Below are 18,196 nucleotides of genomic sequence, written 5' to 3'. Positions count from 1 at the left end.
GAGCATTGACTTACTCTGTTTTCAATCTGCAACAGTATAATCTTGGCCAGTTTTGTAAACTGACTTTGAACTTACTTTATTTGCCAGCTTTGCCCCAGCCTGCCTATTTCTGCTATCTCTGTTGTGTCTTGATTGATACAACACTTAAATAATCCCATAAACTGCAGTGAACCACAAAGCAGATTTCCAAAAAGGGATCCTTGAAAACAGCAAAGCAAAACAAAACACTACTACTCCCTGCAGTGGAAAGATGATTCAATAGTGCTCAAACTTGAAAAATGGGTTAAAAGAAAGGAAGGATCAGATTTTATAATCAAATACAAGTGGGAAAGAGATGGAGAGATTAGAGGGAAATTGATTTTTGAACACTTGTTGGGTCTATTTTTTTACTGTCTCATTCCAGCCTACGTATTTGTAGTTCCTGCTCCTATAGTAAGGTTTTAAGCAACAGGATAGTGTTGCATTTGTAGTTTGCATCTCTTTACTTTGATCTATAGCTCATTGAATTGCTTTGTCTTATCGGAATCTGAAATACGCCTGCAAACAAGGCTTATCCCCCTGCCTTTCTCTTTGACAGCATTACACAACTGGCTCTCTTTTCTATTTTGATACTGACATCTATTGGAGCTTTGAAGAATATTTCTTTGAAATATTTATCTTTTTCCAGATCATAAAGTAAATACCAAGGAAAATAAAAATCCCAAGCAGAACAAAAGCAAATAAATTCATTTCAGTGATAGAATTTGATCAAATGGATAATAATATTTGTTTATGTATGTATATGTCTTTACATATGTCAATAGATATCTACAGAAGATGACAATACAATCTTAACTAAAGAAGGCCCAAACTATACAATTCAAATAGGATTTTGAACCCCTCACACCAGAAACGTAGGTAGGTGTTTTGTTCAGCCCATTATAGACATATAGGGGCAATATGAAGTTAGTATCTGGATTTAGATTCTAAACCCTTCAAAGTTCAAGGGTGTGCACATTCTTGGGCTCTGATTCAAGGCCATTTCTAGCCTTAACCCACATACTTATTAAAATAAAGAACTGTTGGAGCGAGATTATTGGCTGTTACTTAAATTTATGATCTTTGTTCGTGCTACAAGCTGCATTACTGAGGGACATTTGTATTTCAGATGGGAAAGATGGAAAGATTCGTAAGTCAGACAGATAACTTCAGAACTTCATCCTCACTTGATGTAAAAGCAACCAAAAATTAAAGCTGGTTTCAGTTCCAATATTCATTGCAATTCCTCCTTCACAGGGCCTCCACCCACTTGAGTTTGGGTAAGAGCACCATATCCTGGAGGGCAATCCTGAGGCTGTATGCAGGAGACACAGGTCTAGTGGAAGCCTTTGTGTGGGTGCTTTTCAGGAGAACAAGTCAAGTTACCAATTAAAGAAGTTCGTGAAACTTAGACAGTGAATTTGCCCAGTTATAAAGAAAAAAAAGAGTAGCAATTAGCAACAGCCAGGATTGGGAGCAAAAGGAGAGAAAAGTTAAATTCTTGAGCTTCAGTTTTATGGAATTAAAATTTAAAAGTGAATCTCAGTCAACAGAGCCAAGTTTCTCTTGGTATCTCACCAAAAACCATGAAAACCTATACATTTCACATCAATTTACAGCAAAATCATAAGTTTGCATGAAATTATGTCAACTCTCCTGGGTTGTCATAAGTCTCACAATATTTGGGCTTGGCCTTAAAGCCCCCATTCCTAGAGTCATGTTATTACATGAGAATTACAGTTTTCATTTATAGAAAGTACGTTTCTAGGCCTATAGTTGCAAAGAAAAACTTGCAAATGTGATCCTTGGAGGCACAAAAACCAAAAGGCAAAAAAAGTGCCCAAATCATTTTTCAAAATCGCATTATTTTTAAGACAATTTCTTGGTTTTTGGAGCCTCTCTCATGATTTTTAAATGTGTAAGGTAGGCAACTGAAATCTTGTGATTTAAACTGAGATAGTATCACAGGAGTAGCCCTGTTAGTCTGGATCTGTAAAAGCAGCAAAGAATCCTGTGGCACCTTATAGACTAACAGACGTATTGGAGCATGAGCTTTCGTGGGTGAATACCCATTTTGTCGGATGCAACTGAGATAGTTCTTACCATGGTCACCATCAAAAAGTCAGCATTGCCAACATTTACTGTGTAGTGGTTTCTAAGGTACCACCTATTTTTATGTACATAGAATAGGAAATAGCACAGGTATGCATTGATAAATGTAGACTTTTTAATGGCAACAACTTTATGCATCTATATTCATTATGTTGGGAAATTAATTTTTTGTTTCTTTAACAACATATCAGACCTGGGTAAAATCTACTCTAGTTGAAAATCTTGTTGTTGCAATAATGGCTAAGAGAGATACACTGCAGATATGCCAAAGCAAAGTAGGATACTTACTATGAATTTTGCATGCCAATATCCAGAACACTCTTCATTTATAAGTGATAAGTTTAAAATTAATGAGGCTTTATTAACTTGTCTAAATCTCTCTTGACTAGCAGATCTCGCTTGACTCCATGACTACTCAAAACTTGTTATTTTTCAACTGCTCAGTTCACACAATAGGGTGTGGATTTTATTTATGTGGTTTAATCCTTCTAGATGCAGTCTACTGTTTTTACAGCTTCTGAATTGGTTTATGTTGTTAAATTTATTGTAATGTATTCCCTTCACAGACACATTGAGTTTTGATATACCACTGAAATTAGGAGATTTGCTAAATACTCTGATTCACTGCTTTCCTTCTCCCAATTTTTCTGCAGTATTTGGAATGTCATGCCAGTGATTTAGTTTCCCCAGGCATCTCAACAGTAGCTTAATTATACATTGTGTTCTACTTTTCACTGAGATCTCTCAGGATGTAGTTGATTTTTAAACACCGGATTCTTAATTTTTTTAACACATTGTTTTTGCACCTAAAAATAATGCAGCTTGAATAAAAAAGGTTTAAGAATTTGTTGTTTTATATTAATGTCTGTTAAAAACAAATTTAAAAGCTTTATATTAGTATCCTTTTATTTTCAAATTTGTATTATTTTATGACACAGCTAGCAATGAGTTAAATGTGCTGGTTGCTGGCAGTTCATTTATTTTTTTATGCTCTTAAGAACCTAGACAGAGGCTTCTTCCTGTCAGAGTATCTGCTACTTTGATCTTCTTCAAGTCATTGCCTGATAATGCATTGATCCATTGGCTTATTGCTGTCACAGTATTAGACACTTTTTTCTAGTTGCTAAGCAGCTAGATACATTAATCATAGGACCTTGTTAGTTCCTTCCTACTAAAACTGTTATTTTTTCCTGCAATATTCTTCTTTTTTAGAACGATAGTATGGTCAGACAATGAATTTAGCTAACACATTTGAACAATATTTCAGCTGTTAGATGCAGGGGCGGCTCTAGGCACCAGCAAAACAAGCTGGTGTCTAGGGCGGCAAAATCTAGGGGGCGGCAAAAGGCTGGGGCCCCAGCTCATCCTGCCGCTGCGAGCCGAGGAGCGGCCCGTCCCCTGCGGCCGGGGGGGGCGGCAGGCTGGGCCGGCGGACCTGCCGCAGTCATGCCTGCGGGAGGTCCACCGGAGCCCCGGGACGACTGGACCTCCCGCAGGCATGACTGCGGCAGCTCAAGCGGAGCCGCCGGACCCGCGAACCGTCCGCAGCCGCGGGAGGTCCAGCCGAGCCACGCGGGACCAGCGGTCCCTCTGCAGTCATGCCTGCGGGAGGTCCGCTGCTCCCGCGGCTCCGGGGCGCCTCCCGTGCATGACTGCTTGGGGCGGCCAAAAAGGTAGAGCCGCCCCTGGTTAGATGTCTGAATGAAGAGGTTGGACTAGATTTAGAACATTTGGTTCACCTCCCCCGAGCCAGAGAGGTCCTTTTCACTGAGGAAAGGAGAATTACCCCTTAACTGAGAGAAATTGGTGTTTCCACACCTGTCCTCCCTCAGGCTTCTCACTAGTGTCAGTGAGGTAGAGCATCTTTAAAACCTGCTGGGAATTCTGCAGAACCTCTGCAGGCAGGAACTGCTGTGCAGAGGTGTTTGTGCACAACCTGGACATCCCCTCTTCTAGTCAATACAACCAACTTTTCATCATCCTAAAGGGTTGTAACTTCATTGGGGGTTAAGAGAAGCCCAAAAGTTGGTTGTTGAACCCCATGCTTTACCTACCCAGTGAAAGGAAAGTTATGGCCACTTCATCACTGCCTTAATCATAGAAACAGAAAATTCATGTTGGAAGAGACCTCAGGAGGTCATCTAGTCCAACCCCCTGCTCAAAATAGGACTAACCCCAACTAAATCATCCCAGCCAAGCTGGGATGATTTGTCAAGCTGGGCCATGTCATGGGACCCCTTCTACAAGCAAGATCAAAGTTCATTACTGACAAAAAGGTACACAGACACCATGGTGAAGAATGTCTGAGACTGCCTGAGTAGACAGAACTGTGGTAGTGGTTTTGTGAGGAAGATGGACCACCCAGCTCATTTGGCATAATGATCTGAACACCTACCTTATATTAACAGCACTTGATCACTGACTTTCGTCAGATCCAAATCCATAACCTAAATGTAAAAATCTCTATAGATCATTAACAAGAAAGGATGGTCCAGTTGTTAGGGCACTAGCTTAAGACTCAGATAGACCTGGACTCAGTTCTTTGCTCTACCACAGATTTCATGCATGACCTTGGGTAAGTCACTTAGTCTTTCTGTGTCTCAGTTCCCCATCTCACAGGAGTGTTTATTGTGTTGTGCATAGTTCGGATACTATGCTAATGGGGGCCACATAAGTACCTTACAGCAATGTCCTGAGACTATATTTTTAAGCTAAGCTTTTTGTCTTTTCTGTGCTAATAAAAATATAATTCTATCTAGGAATTTGGATTGTTCAGTGTTTTAAGGATGTGGGGGGAAAGAGAAAGACTTTTAAATGGAATGTTGTGGAAAATTGTCAGCGTTTCATTTTACTGAAAACACATTTTTGATTCATTTATTTGTGCATCTATTTGCTGTATAGGTGTGCTGAATGGGTAAGTCCTCCTGACTGTTAACATTCCATTGGTTAATTGAAATGGAGGTGGTTTGCCAGACCTAGAAAAAAGCAAACTACTACTCTGCAAGGGAGTACTGCCTCCTTGAAATGAAAGTATTATGCACAACTTTGCTTTTGTTGCTAATTTTTTTCATCGTTTACACTGGTGTAAATCTGGAGTAATATCATTGACTTCAGTGTTCTTTACATTTCCTGGTATTTTACATTAATTTCAAGCCAATATTGATTTTGATGAACTCCTACTCCCAAGCTTTTCATAGGTACCCTTTACTCTGTACCTCAGCCTTTTCTCTTGGGGCCAGGTTTCAAGATGATTCATATGGGGTTCAAGAACTCTGTAGATGTAACATCCTCTGCCCATGAGAGTTTTAGTCTTTCAAAATGACCTGCAAGATTCCAACATTACTTCTAACCATATTGGATAATTCTGTACCGTATGTGTCTGAACTATTCTGTATGTCTCTGCTCTAGACTGTAATCTCTTTGGAATAAGGACTATGTCTTATTGCCAGTGTCACTGGCACTTGATAAATATTAAATTATAATATCAATACACATCTCTTTTTCCTCTTGCATATTAACTAATTCAGGGTAATTTAAACTATGCATGTCTTCACTGTATGTGTCTAGGGCATTATTTCTACTCCAGCGCATCACTTTTCATTACATTAAATTAATACTCATTTAATTTCCTATTCTGCCTTTGAGCCCATTTCCCTAATCTTTCAAGATTATCCTGTAAAATAGCTACTTCTCTCTGAGTCTCAACTACTCCCCCAATTTTAGTATCATCTGTAAATTTAATGATCCAGCATATTACAGCTTTGTCTAAATCACTGAATAAAATATTAAAGATTGTCAGTGTTAATCTAGAGCCCTGTGGGACTCCACTCCTCACCAGCTGTATTTCCACCTTTAACCCTAACTCTCCACTTTCTACACATTAACTAGAACCTTGATCCTGCAGGTGACTCTCTGGGCAGATTCCTGCATTCCTGGGGAGCACAACTGAAGCTAATGAGGCTCTACACAGGGTACAGATGTCTGAGCATGCGCAACCAATTCCAGGTCAAGGACAAGAGATAAGCACAGATCTGAACACTCCTCACATTGAAAAGAACTTGATATTCTGATATGAATGTAGTAGCATAAGCCCATCTTTAGTACTGTCACCTATTTTAATAATTAATTACCAAACCCATGCTTAAGGACTTTGATATGATCCATCATTTCAAATTTTGTCTAAGACTTTCTCATATCCAGATATATGAAACCTTTTGGTTTCCCTAAGCCAATAGTTATTTCATTTTAAAAAGTAATCAGATTTGTCTGACATGATTTGCCCTTCTCATATCTGTGACTCACAACTATTAAATTGTACTTACTTTTCTGTAACTTTATAACTGTCTATAAATATCATCTCAAAACCATTTCTTCACTTAAGAGCCTGATTTCTGTGAGGTGTTGTGCACCCTCAACTCTGGTTACAGGCAACAGGAGCTAAGGGCATTCAGCATCTTGCACGCTTTAGTAGGGATGTTGGATTTATATGTCTATAATTTTCAGTCTTTTTCCTAGAACTTCTGTTTTATATATTAGGACTATGCCAGCTCTTTTCTAATCTGATTTACTTCTCCAGGATCAAAATACTTCTCAGAAATAATAGCACAAATATTTGATCCCTAACTTTACATGTCACACAAAATATGACCCTATTTAATATCTTGTGCTTTATTTACCACTCTGATCTAAACATTTATTTACTATTTTTCTCCAGTAAATTCAGTTTCCTTCAGTTATCCTCATTAATATCCTAAAATAGCCTTATCTTATTTATTCAGCATGATAGCAGTGCATGGTGATTTTATCTGTTCATTATAGTTTGATCCATTTACTTCATTTTTATAAGTAGGTTATAGTTAAGTCTGCCTGACACTTCCCATTATAAGACTCTGTTTTCAGTTGCTTCTAACTTTGTCATACCTTTACCATTTTGAGCTGAATTTTCAATGCCGGGTATCCCACCTCAGGCTGAATTGTTTTACTAAGTTTCAGCAAAAAAAAATTAAGCTGTTTCAGAGAATGAGATTAGAGAAATATATGTCGTTTTTCTCATATAAAATAAAAATCTGGTGACTTGTTCTTTGAGACAATCTAGCACATCCATGTTTTATAGCAGAGAATTGAAATTTGGCCTTTTGTGTCAGGGATGTATCTTTTGCCATCCCTGTGAAAATCTGCCCAAATTCAAACAAGTTATAATTCTTTGAAAAAATCTTGGTTCACACATGATCTACAGAGACCGGCTAGAGCTTCGCAGCCAAATTCTTCAAAGATTCTGTCTGCACTGAAAGAACAGGAATACTTGTGGCACCTTAGAGATTAACAAATTTATTTGAGCATAAGCTTTCATGGGCTACAGCCCACTTCATCGGATGCATGCAGAGGAAAATACAGTAGGAAGATATATATATACACACAGAGAACATGAAAGAATGGATGTTACCATACACACTATAAGGAGAGTGATCAGTTAAAGTGAGCTATTATCAGCAGGAGAGAAAAAGAACTGTTTATAGTGGTAATGAAAATGGCCCATTTCCAGCAATTGCAAAGGAGATGTAGGGAACTGGGGGTGGGGTGTGGGGGAATAAGCATGGGGAAATAGTTTTACTTTGTGTAATGGCCCATCCACTCCAAGTCTTTATTCAAGCCTAGTTTGATGGTGTCCAATTTGCAAATTAATTCCAATTCAGTAGTCTCTCGTTGGAGTTTGTTTTTGAAGTTTTTTTGTTGTAATATTGCGACTTTTAGGTCTGTAATCGAGTGGCCAGGGAGATTGTCTGTCTGCACTGAGTATGCTTCAGCCCAGGGCTACAGGGGCTAAGCAGGAGTTTCCCTGCAATTGCTGCTCCCAGCTGCTGTGAGCCAAACACCAGAAGGAAGATCTGGGATCTTAATGCTTTTCCTGCTGGTGCCCAGGCAGCATGGAGACAGAAGCCATATGACCTATATGCAGAAAGGAGAAGAACCAAATCGGGGATAAATTGGGACAAGAAATATGCGGGGAGGGGTGGAAATTGGGACTGGAAGCTGGTGGGGGAGCATGGGAGAGTAACAAGAACTTGAAGTGGGGGTGAGGGAGACTGGGACTGGCTAGGCAAGGAGTCTGGAACTGGGAGATGGAAGGGGGAGGGACTGGGGGCTGGGAGAAGGGAGACCAGCCTGTGCACTGAAAGGGGCAAGAGTCCTGGGAGGGGGAAGGGAGAAATAGTATGTGATCACCTAACTAAAGACTTCATCATAATGCATCAGCACAAACACAATCTTAATTCTGGCTTTTCCTAACTTTTGAGCACTTGACTTTGCAACCTTTGTGTTTTATCATAGTTTTTTGTGTGTAGTTTATTATAGAGGCTAGAATTTTCAAACGTGCTCAGCTTTCACAGTTGGGGCTAGTTCTCAGAAACACTCAGGTCCTATTTAAGCACCAAAATAAGTGGCTGGATTTGCAGAAGAGCTCTCCATGTGGGATGCTAAACTCTTGAAAATTTGGAAGCGTCACTATGGGAGGTGCTGGGTGAAAAACATTTTTCAGAATGTGACCTTTATTTTGGTGCCAAAATGGAAACTCGGCTCTTCTGAAAATCTGGTCCCAGTTGTTAACACTGAGCACTTGAAAAATCTGACTCTAAACTCTTTGGGTTATGTGGCTCATAGTGCCTAAAGTGTGGTAGGCACTTTACATAACTATAACAGAAACAGATACTGTCTCAAAGAACTTAATCTAATTTAGATGTAATTTACAAGTGATAGCAGAAGATGGAGGCTATTGGGAAGGAAGAACAAGGGTTATAATAAAGATCATGGGATAGTGAGTCTATGATCCTGAGTCATCAGTACTCCATACTAATTAGTACAATTTGTAGATACAGTGCTGTTAATGTCACAGGCAAAGACTACTGTTTGCTTCCTAAGTACATCTCTCATACTGAAGCTGTACATGGTCTTCACTCTGAAGGAGGATGAAAAACCTCCTTTGAGGCAGTAGTATGCTCTCATATCCATCTGCTAGCAGATGCATAACAGCAATAAAAAATTCATAACCCACTTCTTTCCCCAGAGATTGAAAGTATCTCATTCACAACAACCTCAACTCGAAGAATTAGACTGAGGTTTTTAGTGCTACTCATACTGTGTCCTAATTATCCAGATCCTTCAAAAATGAAAAGTAGGATTATGTTAAAATTTTAACAATTCATTTGATTCATCAGATTGTAAAGATACATTTCCTATAAAAAACAAAGTAGGAGAATATTAACAAGAAGAGGAAATATATCAAGCATGTTGAGGTTTCCTTTTTTCTGTTACACATCTGCACTCAGTGTGCATGCCTGCCAATATAAAATATACAGTATTACCATCATAATTACTCTGTTTCCAGGTTAAGAGCAGAATATCCAGATAAAAATATCAGAGTGGTACAGAGAGAATATCTGATGCATTCACTGCACATAAATTACCCTTGATTAAGCTGAGATGCTGGCATCATGGTTTTATCTAGTGAAAGCAGCAAATACTATACAGCATACCAAAATGAAGAGTTTTAGAAATGAAATCAGTGGAAGTGGAGGATGCTCAGCACCCAACTGCAAGAAATAAGATCAAATCTCTGGTAATTACCATAGTGTAATAGACCAATAGGCCAATTAGTTTCTGAAAATGGCCTGTGCCAGATGTCTTAAAAGGTGAAAAACCCCAGCATTGTACCTTGATTAAGGTTTCAATCCTGTTGAGCATTCTGAACTACCAAGAGGCTTGTGAAGCTGGTGGGGGAGCTTAGGAAGTTAGGAACTGGCTTTCATGTCTCCAGACTCATGTAGTCTTCCCAGTATTGTGCCCAAATACTTAGGCTTGGTTTTGTGAGGGATGAATTTCACAGTAGTCCCTCAATCCTGCCAGCACTTATACACATGCTTAACTTTACTACCATAAGTAGTCCCATTGATTTCAGTGGGATTACTCATGGTAATAAAGTTAAGCTAATGTATAAGTGTTTCTGGATTGTGGCCTAGGTGAGAAGGCAGTATGAGGATGTGTCCTCTTTCTTTAAAACTGTAGCAGTATTACCCATCTAAGCATCCAAAAGTGAGGTAACATCCAAAAAATATTGCCACTAAAAACTCACATTCACTTTAGCTTCTGAGTTGTGAGACTTCAGGGGAGGATGCCTGGCCCCAGTTCGTGTGTCATCATTCCAGGTTCAAAACTCAAGTGTAAGTACACAAATGTAAAGGGAGACTCCACTTACCTTTCCCTAATTCCTGGACTTGGGAAGCTGCCATTCAGTTTATCTATTGTTGTAACCTCCCCAACTTCCTCCCTGTCCCACTAAGGCCTGATCTACACTGGGGGGGGGGGGGGGGAATCGATCTAAATTACATAACTTCAGCTACGTGAATAACATAGCTGAAGTTGATGTACTTAGATCTACTTACCGCGGTGTCTTCACTACAGTGAGTCGACTACTGCTGCTCCCCCGTCAACTCTGCCTGTGCTTCTTGCTGAGCTGGAGTACAGGAGTCGAGGGGAAAGCGCTTGGTGATCGATTTATCGCATCTAGACTAGATGCAATAAATTGATCCCCGCTGGATCAATCGCTGCCTGCCGATCCGGCCAGTAGTGAAGACATACCCTTAGTCTATTGCCCTCTCACAATATTATCTATGCTCCTGCACAGTCCCTTGTTCCACATTTTTTCTCCCACTTTCCCAGCATAGTGTCCAAGTACTTTGCATTTTTCCTTTCTGCCCCCCTTTCCTTTTCTCCTCAACTACCTCCTTTTATCCCATATTCCTCTGCACCTCCTTATTTTCTCTCTGTATACCACATTCCACTGTTCCCTCAGGTTCCTTTCAAGGTTTTTAACCATAGTGCGCAAGGGGCAGCCATCTTCCCTTAGGGTATACTGGCTTCAGTCTCATTGAAAATAATGGGAGATGGTGGCCATTGGTAATAGGACCAGCTTCACTTACTTGTACAAAGGCTTTCAGGGAAATAGTGCCCACCTAAGCTGAGAGGAGTCTGTGGCTTCTGGCTACTTGAAAATAATGGGAATGGGGATGTAATTCCCTTGGGGTTTAGTGAGCATGGCTCCTTGAAAACTTCGTCCTGAGGCAGATGGCGTGCTGATTGTTCCAGGAAGAGGAAGTGCTGTTTGTTATAGAGGCGTAGGGAAAGTGAAGCAGCTGAGAATGTGCCCAAATCCTGGGAGGGACAGAGTGGCCTCCTGGGGACGCCCCAGGAGAGGAGCCAGGAGGAGCACTGTGTCAGGGAGAAATCACACAAAAAGAACAAGGAATAAGGAAGGAGGCTGTAGCTAGCTAAGTGGGGAAGTTGTCACTCTGTGTGGGTTTGCAGATAGTGGCAGAAGAGGGCACTGGATGGGTTTGTGATTGAAAGTGTACTGGTGCCGAAGACAACAAGGAGCACTCAAGCACCACCGACTGGAACTCTGCCCAGGATTCCTGGACACTGAGGGTAGACATGTTGCTTGGTGTCTGCCCTTTCATATTGTGGTACCACTGTGTCTGTGGAGCCTCATATTGGATGTAACCCCATTTTACTGCTTCCTCTATATTTCCCCTGCTGCTTTTTTCTCCATTCATCTCTTTGTGAATAAATATTTCCATTGTACTATTCTGGTGAGTGTGTGCGTGTGAAGAGAATTTCCCTGCCATGTTCCTGCTTGTGCCTTTTCTTGGCCAGAGCTGCCTGCAAAGCACACTCCATCTTGGCCACAAGGGTGCTAAAGTTACACTTGGTGGCCCATATGGGGACAAGCAGTACACACACGCACACACCTATGTCACACACCTTGGTCTCTCCTTCACAGAGCAAAGAGACATCTGAGTGATTTTCCCCTCAGTCAAAAAAACAGACAAACAAAAAATACAACCATGGAGAGGGGATTACTAGAAGACCTGTACCAAGGAGCACAGATCTCTGTAACCAAGGCTGTGCTGGTGGTGGGGTTACCAGAAGACATGGAACCAAATGAAATTGAGGAGAGCCTAGATGCAGCAGGAATACTGGAGACAGTGAAGATCCACACCTGTATTTACAGCTGTATAGTGAAAGTCATGGTAACTGTATGTACTTACTCCAAGGAAGCAGATCTTGATACAGTGCCCAAAGAGGTGCAAGTGAGAAGTACCCCCTGGAAAATTCTAGGGCCAGAGAAATCCCCTACTAGTGTGCCCATGTCACTTGAGGTGGATCCTTTTGTGCAGAAACTGCGAGCTCTGATGATGAATGAGAAGCGGACATGAGAGGAATTAATCTTGGCAATAGGAGGGGCTCTAACACCTGCAGCGCCCAGCCTGGTAGAGGGGGCCAAAGAGCTGGGAAACGCTCTCAAAGATCTATAGAGGTAGAACTGGGTGAAATTCTTTGACTGAAATGTCTTTTTAGCAAAAAACGCAAGATTCAATATTTTGAGAATGTATGTCAAATTTGCCTTTTTTTGAGCAAAACAAACTGAAAAAAATCAAACATTTTGGAAATGTCAAAATGAAACATTTCAATCTTTGGATTCAAAATGATTTTTTGTTTTGAAATTTCATTCAATTTTGTTTTAAAATATTTTAAAAGACAAGCTCAACATTAAAACAAATCTATATGTAAGGCATAGAGCAGTGGTATTCAATTACATTTTTCTGGCGGGCTGGGTAAGGCAATTGTGATGCTGGCAGATCTGGTGCCAGCTCATGCCAAGGCCCTTAGGTCTCAACTGAATACTGACAAATACATAGGTGGAAAACAGTCTGGCTCACCTGTGTGTTGGTATTGTTAAAATATATGTTAAGTTTACAATAATGTGTTTTGTGTTTAGACTTTTTATGAAAGGCTTGTAAGATGCTGCATGGATTAATCTCACTTATAAAATCTGTACCCCATGTTATAAGTGGCTAGTAAATGATTGCATTGTAATCCTGTAATATTGCTCTGATAAAGGGGATTGAATCATCATACTCTTGTCCAGGTGTTTGTAGTTTCCCCATTCACCTCAATGAGTCTGCAGTACTGCATGTCTGCCACTGTGGTGCTGTCTAAGGCTATAAATCAATCTCACTAAGAGCTCCATTTATCTGATTCAAAATGGTGTCTCCCAGCAATAAGCAGGTGCTGCTGGCTTCTTTGTTCCTGAATCCAGAGGAAATCTGAAACAGTGAAGGCAGTTCCTGTGTTACCAACTCTCATGCTATGTGGAGCTCATTGAGTTACATGAGAATCTCAACTTTCATTTAAAAAAAAAGTAAGTTTCTAGACCTCATCGTTGTGGAAAAAAGACTGAAAATGTGAACATTTAAGGCTCAAAAACCACGCAAAGAACCCCCAACTCAAATGCTTGTTTAAAATAAACTATGGTTTTAAACTAATCTCATTATGGGGAGAGGAGAATTAACTCCTGATTTTGAAACACCTGGGATTAGCAATGTTGTAATTCCCCCTTTGGGGAGTATTTTTCTAAGATATGAGTGTACCCACTTTCTGTAGAGTAGTGGGGAAGTGGATGGAGGGGCTCAGCTCTGCCTCTCTGGCTATGTTAAGCTAGTTTATGGAAGCTGTTTGAAGTAATTAGGTGCAATGGGGAGGGCATCAGATGAGGTATCAGGAGACCTGTGTTCTGTTCCTGGCTCTGCTAGTGACAGCCTGTGTGATTTTGGGCAAATCACTTAGGTTCTGCTTTTTTGGAGGCACTAGGCACTCATAGCTCCAACTAGGTTCAATAGGAGCTGTTGGTGCTCAGCTTCTCTGAACTATCATACCATTAATCCTCCCTATGCTTCAGTTTCCCAATATGTGTAACAGGGATAATGATACCTAGCTCAGTAAAGCCCTTAAGATTGCAGGTAGAAAACACTGTATGAATGCTTAATGGGAGTTTTTTATTGTAATATGAATTAAGCCTTCAGTGACTTCCTCTTTCCTAGTGGTTAGTTGTTCTGTCATACAGATTTAGAGATCATAGGTATGTTTGATACAAAGTAAGTCTTGGCAAAAGAGCATTTAAAGGTACTTTACAAAGGCTGACTTATTTAGGATTGTGCTTTTTGTTCCCTTCCTTAAGGTGTGTTTATAGAAACTTTGAAAAGTGGTGGGCTTTTTGCTTGTATTTTTTACCTTTGGGAATATCAAGAAGATCAAGTCTGGCCTTCTAGTTTTGCTAAGGAATTTGTTAGATGTCTGAGAGTATATTTATTGGGCAGAAGCACAGAATGTTTATCCTTTATTCAAAATATTAATTGTCTGTTTCAGTTAAATAGCTGTTAACAAAGACAAATTAAAACAAAAGTTTTAAACAGTCACATTCAAAATCCCTTCTCCTCTCAACTGTGTACATTGTGTTTAAATTTGTGATGTCGTCACTTGACTAGTTCTTCAGTTATCAAAGAGTCTTGAATGGTTACGAAGATCTACATTTCTAAAGTAAAAAAAGGAGAAAATATATATTTTTTAAAACAAACTTACTGGATTGACGTCATGAAGAGAAAAAGGTCGAAGCCCAATTTATCTTTCTCTCTTCAAATCACTTCTAATGTGTAATTGTATTATTCTCTATATAGGAATGAATGTAGCTATTATTACAATACATCTGGTTTCCAGGGTATTCTTGACTAAAGTTTTTATTTTTCAATATTAAGAAAGCTCAAATGAGAGAGGAAGGAAAAGCATTCCAAATAATGGTTAAAAAAAATATTGGCATTCAGTGTGCCCTTGACAGAGCAAATTATTTATTTCTATACGCAGGGACTAGTTCTAGAAACTCTCCAATTCCCTTCATATAAATTTGCTTTCTGCTGATTATACTAATGGATTTGTTTTCCAGTGGGGCGCAGATGGATAATTCATCAACCAATCCTCAAAAGTAGGAGGATGGGTTTCCTTCCATTTAATTATAATACATTTTACAGTAGCTTCCACTAGAGCCAATTTAATAATCTTCTCCTTTTCAGCTAGAAAAGATGCCGGAACAACGCCCCCAGTATTCTCACAGGAAGAGTCTGGAGGTGCTTACTAGAAATTCTTCCTCACTAGCACAAAATGATTGAAAAGGAGCAAGTTTTAAAGTTTTTGAGCAATTCTAACAATATGGTTAAGCAGCCCTTATATAATTATGTCTTGAGAAGATTGTGACTGTCTGACTCTTTCTTATATGACTTGAAGCTTAGCTCTCTAACAAAATCCTACTCTTTGCTGACGAAAATTAATGAAAAAAGGTTTTTGTGACTCTCATAAACAGTGTACGTGATTTCTTGAAGTTGCTTTTCATCCAGTTCACTTCCAGAAAAAACACGGTGTTTGCTTGAAATCACTAGTTCTGGAAGCATTTGTCCTGCTCTGCCAAAGTGTTTCACTATTCTAGCAACTCACAAGATGTCAGATCTTTAGATGTGATACATGTCTGATATATTAAATTCTCAGTTGTTTGTTTCACAAAACCTAAATGTTGGTTTGTCACTCAGCAAATGTTGCAGGTTTTTTGTGTTCATGCTGTTGCTGCCATCACAAAAATTTCTGAACTTATAGGAGAGGCTGCGAGTCCAATAAGGCATCCAAAGGTGAACACAGCCATTCAGCCAAATGAGCCAATATGAACTTAACTGCTACTTCCCATTGTCTCTCTCTGCCAACCAGTGTTGTCTTATATGTAGGGTGACAAGATGTCCCGATTTTATAGGGAGAGTCCAATATTCAGGGCTTTTTCTTATATAGGCACCTATTACCCGCCCCCCCCACACACACACACTATGTCCCTATTTTTCATGCTTGCTATCTGGGCACCCTACTTATGTGTTGTCTCAGCTAGTTTGTCCCTGTTCAAGTCTTAATCCCAGCCAGACACTGGATAAACTGATCAGCTCACATTTTGGGGTTCAGGAAACAGATATTGAACTTGCTTTATTCTGCCTGTTGAAGACATTTCAGCCCAAATTGCCTAATTTCCTCCCGTAATAGCCTGGCATACATATTGAACAGGGAAGTGACAATCTTGTTGTACTGCCCCCCCCCCCCCAGGAGATCCCTCACAGAACAGATGAGGAATTGCCCTATACTTCTCTGAATCCTTTCAGAGAACAAAAGAATAGAGCTACGCAAAACTGGCTTAGCTGCCAGCATCTGCAGCTGTGTCAACGCCACTTCTCAACTGCCAAAAGCCTCTATGCCTGTGGACGTTATTCAACCGCTCTTATTCCACCTGGGAATGGAAAGTTATTTTCCATTAGAAGTTGCCTTCATTTTAATAAGAGATATTAGATTCTGTATTAGTGGTCTAGTGGGGTTAAAATGACCCTTTATAGCCAAACTATTATCCTATTTGGAAATCTGTTGGGGCCAATGCAGGTGGGTTGTATAGGCTAATGAAATCCCAGTTTGGAGCACTGAAGCATCTGGAGAAGACACTATTTCCACACTGCAATCATGCAAGATGGTTTGGCTTACCTGTTGATTATTTCAGCCCTGCCCTACACATCTCATGGGTGTTTGAAGTTTAAAGTTATACCAAATACTGAGAGAAACAACTCATACTAATGCCTGTATGGCAGATCATTTACTAACAGAATTAGACAGAGCAGGTGTGTAAAAATGTACTGAAGCGGTCATGTGGCTGGAACAATGGGAAGTTAGGCTGAATACCCAATACTGTGAGGCAGTAGCATCACAAATGACCCAATATTCTAGATCTTCCGCCCTTGAATTTCCACTCCCATGGAGCATAGCAACAGTTGTAGAATAATTAGGAATACCAACCCACAGGCAAACATAATGATTCAGGCATAATTTTAATTACCCTTTATTGTGAGTGACTCCGAGCAAGTGACAAAACGTGAAAAAGTTCTTCAGCTCCTTGTATGAGTCAGAGAGAGCCGCAGTGTCACATTTTTCTCAAGATAAAACGCTACTTGCATGCTTACGTACCTTGCTGAATTGGACCATAATTTGCAGATGCAGTTGATGTAATTTAGCTGTCTGTCTACCTGATTTGCATGTGTACTTCTGTATTCAGATATTCCAATTACTACTTTTGCACCCACACTTAATTGTGGGCATGTAAATGAAGGCTGGATTGAGTCTCTGTTCAAAGTTAGGCCCTTAGTTTTTCAAAAGAGTAGAAATTAATCAGTCAAATGATTAATTAAAGTATGTATTAATCTTGTTCTTTTTCACCATTAAGGAACAGTTCATAAGTATTTGCAGTTGATTTTTCATATGTGGAAGCTTTTGTCTGAAAGATGCAGTTTCCAAAGAATGCTCGCACAACCAATTTGCTTCCATTTTTTAACCATCTGCCCTCTCAAATCAATTAAAATTACACGTTGCAATCAATCTGTATGCAAACGTCACATGGCTAAAGCTGTGTAAGAATAAATGCTATCGCCGAACATCCTATGTTTTTACAGCTTTAGGCCCTCTTCCTGCAAAGACTTTTGAATGTTCTTAATTTAATGAACTGAGAGTACCCTCATTGACTTATTAAGTTAGGTAAATGTATGTAAGTTTTTTGAGGATTGCAGCCTTAGTGAGAGAGATTTTGCTTTCTCCTTCTCTGGGTATTCAGGTGCTACGGTGAAATTTTCTGAATAAAAAGCTTTTATTAATTAAAAATTGCTTATAAACTTTTTTGGGGAAAAATGCTTGACTTTTTCTATTTGTAGTATTTTATCAAAAATTTTACTGAAACTATAATTTTAAATAGCTATTGGAATATTTCATTTCCTGAAGACCAGATTTTCAACTGTTGAAAAAGTCAATGTTTTCAATTTAAAATTTTCACAGAAATGGCTCCATTTTGAACAATGTGAAATGGAAACAACTTCAAATTTGACTTTTTGTTCCCTGTTAATCTCTACCAGATACTTTCAGGGACAATTCAAGGTCTTTTCACAAACAGCAGACCAATTTTCTCTGAACTTCCTAGGACAAATTCATAATTTTGTCTTGGGGGATAAAATTAGCTATTTTAATTTTAAAACATTGTTTTCTTTTAACTAGAAGGGACAAGATTTCATTATGGATCAAATGTATTGATACTTCTGAAATCAACTTTGTACATATGTAATTG

The 18,196-nt window shown here is 39.5% G+C and overlaps 1 protein-coding gene across 2 annotated transcripts in view; it reads left to right on the top strand.

Moving 5' to 3' along the window:
• Positions 1 to 18,196, top strand: part of AGMO (alkylglycerol monooxygenase) — a 515,888-nt gene that overhangs the window by 307,076 nt on the left and 190,616 nt on the right. The window contains exon 14 of one of the 2 annotated variants that reach the window (XR_005593864.1): positions 804 to 887. The exons of the other annotated variant lie outside the window; for it this stretch is intronic. The gene's annotated coding sequence lies outside the window, so the exon portion shown is untranslated. Of the gene's footprint in view, positions 1 to 803; positions 888 to 18,196 lie in introns of those variants that run through there. 2 annotated transcript variants of the gene reach the window in all.

The sequence above is a fragment of the Mauremys reevesii genome, linkage group 2 (assembly GCF_016161935.1).
Source record: "Mauremys reevesii isolate NIE-2019 linkage group 2, ASM1616193v1, whole genome shotgun sequence".
Classification (NCBI taxonomy): domain Eukaryota; kingdom Metazoa; phylum Chordata; order Testudines; family Geoemydidae; genus Mauremys; species Mauremys reevesii.
The sequence above is the reverse complement of the archived record's forward strand: the minus strand, read 5'-3'. Positions and strand labels throughout refer to the sequence as shown.